The sequence below is a fragment of the Alexandromys fortis genome, unplaced genomic scaffold (genome assembly GCF_014885135.2).
Source record: "Alexandromys fortis isolate MF-2015 unplaced genomic scaffold, M_Fortis_MF-2015_v1.1 scaffold_162, whole genome shotgun sequence".
Classification (NCBI taxonomy): domain Eukaryota; kingdom Metazoa; phylum Chordata; class Mammalia; order Rodentia; family Cricetidae; genus Alexandromys; species Alexandromys fortis.
In genome coordinates, this window is record NW_026068033.1 from 1,216,479 (window position 1) to 1,220,258 (window position 3,780).

The 3,780-nt window shown below is 51.2% G+C and overlaps 1 long non-coding RNA gene across 1 annotated transcript in view; it reads right to left on the bottom strand.

Moving 5' to 3' along the window:
* LOC126515288 (uncharacterized) overlaps positions 1–1,009 on the bottom strand; it is a 9,215-nt gene extending 8,206 nt beyond the window's left edge. Inside the window, exon 1 of the long non-coding RNA XR_007595812.1 lies at positions 80–1,009. This is a non-coding gene — a long non-coding RNA (uncharacterized lncRNA). The remainder of the gene's footprint in view (positions 1–79) is intronic.
* Between the last annotated feature and the right edge of the window lie 2,771 nt (positions 1,010–3,780).

The following is a 3,780-nucleotide window of genomic DNA, read 5'->3' on the forward strand; positions in this document are numbered from 1 at the left end:
ACCCCTTCCCTTCGGTCATCTTTTCCCCTGTCTCAGACCAGCCTGCTTCTTTACACCATAAAAGTCCCTACCCCCTGACCTGGTGAGTTGTCCTAGGTGACCTCTGGGATGTCCTTTCTGCTCCACTCTGCTGGTGTCCTTTTGGGATTGGGGTGGGTTGTCTGACCTCCATTGTCTAGATGGAGCTGATGTACACTTCTCAGTGGCTTCTCTGACCTTCACGGGGAGAAAACAGGTTTGAGGGCTTAGCCACCTGCTTGGTACCGGCTCAGGCAGTGGCATCTTCATTTTCTGCAGTGTGAGGCTGAGAAGGGATGATGTTCAGATCCCAGGGCCAGACGGGGACAACGATGCTTAGCTTTTTCAAAGAGCAGTGATGAGGACCAACCAGCAAGACAACTCAGTGTGTGAAGTGCTTGACACACAAGCCTAGTGACCTGAGTTCAAGCCCCAGGACCCACAGAAAGAGAACCAGCACCCAGAAGTTGTCCTTTGTGGTGATCGTATATGCACGTGCACACACGCACACACAATAAGAAGAAGAAGATTATATTAATTTTTTAAAAGAATAAACTGAGCAGTGGTGGTGCATGCCTTTAGAGCTGGGTACTAAGAACTGAGGTCACCCAACTCGAACTCAGGGCTGGAGACGTGCCAACTTCTCAGCTGGCGCTGCCCTAAGAAGAGGAAGAGAAGGACACCCATGGGTGCTCCATGTTGGGTCCTTCCACCTGAATTCTCTAAGCTGCCACCCACTGCTTCTGGGCATCCACCAGGAGGCACAGGGCCATGTTCCACTGAGCCCAGCCCTAGGTCCCTCGGCCTGCAGGTCTTGACATCTCAGCAGCCTTACAGAGAACCTTCGTGGGGTGATGTTTCTTTCTCGTCCTTTTCTGGTTTTTCAAGGCAGGGTTTCTGTGTGTAGCCCTGGCTCTCCTGGAGCTTGCTTTGTAGACCAATCTGGTCTTGATCTTAGAGATCTGCCTGCCTCTGCCTCTTGAGTGCTGGGATTAAAGCCACATACCACCACCAAAAAAAAAAAAAAAGTCCCTACCCCCATCCTCAGGTTACAGAATTGAGACTTGGGTCTTCTGTGTCCTCCATCTTTGCCTCACAAAAAGATTCTCTACTGTAAAAACCACTTTCAGTGACGGTCACACGCTAGTGTACAAATCAGGCCTAGATCGGTAGGAACAGCTTCTGTCTTGTTATACCTGAGTGGTATCCTTTTATGATAAGCGACGTCCTGAGAACCAGGAGAGGGGAGGGGAGGGGCTTGTTGAGGTGACAACCTGGGGTTTGGGATTAAAGCTGAAGTAGGGAGAGGCAGGTGACTGTGGGACTGGCCCATTCCCTGAGGGCTCTTCAACCTTGGGCAGTAACTGTCAGAACCGCACTCAATTATAAAACACCATCTGTAGACAACAGGAACTCGCCTGGTATGAAAATCCTACACTTCTGCTGAGAGGTGAGACACAAGTTACCCCTTGCTTTTCTAAGACTGCCACTTTGCTTTGGAAATCCAAGCGCGACCCCCTCCTTCGAGCCCACTGAAGACCTCCCAGATCTCCCAGCAGAGTATCTGCTGTGGCATTGTCTGGGGTGTATCTGTTGATACCCACCAATGGAGACCGGAGCCAACACTTAGAAAACAAGCAGGACAGACAGACAGATCCAGGATTGGTGCAGAACTTCCAAAGGCAAAATTCCAAAGTGCTTCACGCATTGGCTGCTCCTTCCAGTATCCCCCCAAGTCTTTCAGGAAAGCGTCTAGAGGCCACGTGAACGAGTGGGCGCGTAACTTAGGGTGGGCCCCACAGACACTCGGCATCCGTTAAGAGCTGTGTAGACTCCTGGAGGATGCTGACGCAGATACACCGCTTCTCTGGTCTGAATGAATGCAACTGGCCACCACCCAGGCGGCTCCTCTAAAAGCTGCGGGGGGGGGGGGGGGGGGGGGGGGGGAGAGGGAGAGAGAGAGAGAGAGAGAGAGAGAGAGAGAGAGAGAGAGAGAGAGAGAGAGAGAGAGAGAGAGGCAGAGGAGGTATATTATATTACCACTCACTCACGCTACTGGGGTTTGCCTGGCTCCTGACCGTGCAAGCTCAGCCTGGTCCCCAGGAGGCCAGGCCCTGCCGCTGGGGCTGCAGAAGAATGAGTGTGAGTGTGTCAGACAGCGAGCGGTTCTCAGCCTTCCTAACGCTACAACCCTTCACTACAGCTCCTCATGCTGTGCTGACCTCCAACCATACATTATCTTGCTGCTCCTTCGTAACTGTAATATTGCTAGTTATGAATCATAATGTAAATATCTGATATGCAGGATATCTGATACGTGACCCCCAAGGGGGTCTTGACCCACATTGAGAACTACTTACCGTCTTAAGTCCTTGGCCTGGAACTTGCACAATGTCTTTGTGTTTTGTTTTGTTTTCAGTGCTGGGAATTGAATGGGCCCAAGGCCCTGTAGCTGCTCTGCATTGTGCTCTGCCACTGAGTCACAGCCCAGGTCAACATAGCCTCTTAGATGCTGTATCAATTACTCAGAGTCAAACCAAGTCACAAGGGCAGCTCACGTCCAAGGGCTCGTGGGAAGGGGAATTATGCAATATCTCTATAACACTACCTAGGAACAAAAAGGGGCGATTGCTTCATGCATCATGCTCACAACATCAGAGATCAAAGGCATAATATAAAGGCATCATATAATGCTGGGCTGCATTACATGATCACTCACGTATTTGGGTCTTTTTTTTTTTTTTTTTGGTTTTTGGAGACAGGGTTTCTCTGTGGCTTTGGAGCGTCCTGGCACTAGCTCTGTAGACCAGGCTGGCCTTGAACTCACAGAGATCCGCCTGCCTCTGCCTCCCGAGTGCTGGGATTAAAGGCGTGCACCACCATCGCCTGGCTGGGTCTTATTTGAGATTTCTGTGTGACGGGGTGAGAGAGTGGCAAACCAGCTTCCTTGATCTGTAGCTAGGCTTTTATGCTAAAGAGGCGGTATGGAGACTCGCGATTGTCAGAGGATCCAATCACAAGTGAACGAGAACTGGAACTCAGCCCACACTTTAACCTCCAGGGAAGGAAGGCTACCTCTCACCTTGAACTTGAGACCAGCTACCAGGACCTAGTGATTTAATGTTTCATATCTGTACCCCAGAACCTCGAGACCCTATCCAGGAGGATGGGGTGCAGGAGGTGATGGGGTTGTGCATGGAGAAGGCCAGGAAGCTTCCTACCTCTGCCCAGCACCTCAAAACTGAGGAAACACCAAATAAACCCCTTTGTTTCCTATGCTTATAGCTCCAGCCTTAGAGGACTCGCAGCTAACATCACCCATGGCTCTCCTCCAGGTCACGCCTCTGGCATGTGCTAACAGTTGCCTACATTTTGGTTCAAAATTTGGAGACCACTCTCGTCTGTCTTTGGTGAGCTAGCACACTGCCCTTGACTTGTTCCTCGACAGAGGGTGATGTTTTGATGTCAGAGAGCTGAAAAGTCCACCCTTAAAGCGTACCAATGTCACTGTGTTTTGAAAATGTGGCCTCTGATGACTCATGAAGCTAGACCACACATGCACAGGCCACTCATCACCACATCTCCCCTTCCCTCCATCAGCCCTTCCCTCCATCCCTCCATCCCCCTTATCCCCATTCCCCCTTCGCTCTATCCCCCATTCCCTCCATCCTCCCTTCCCTCCATCACCCCTTCCCTCCATCCTCCCTTCCCTCCATCCTCCCTTCCCTCCATCCTCCCTTCACCCCATCACCCCTTCCCTCC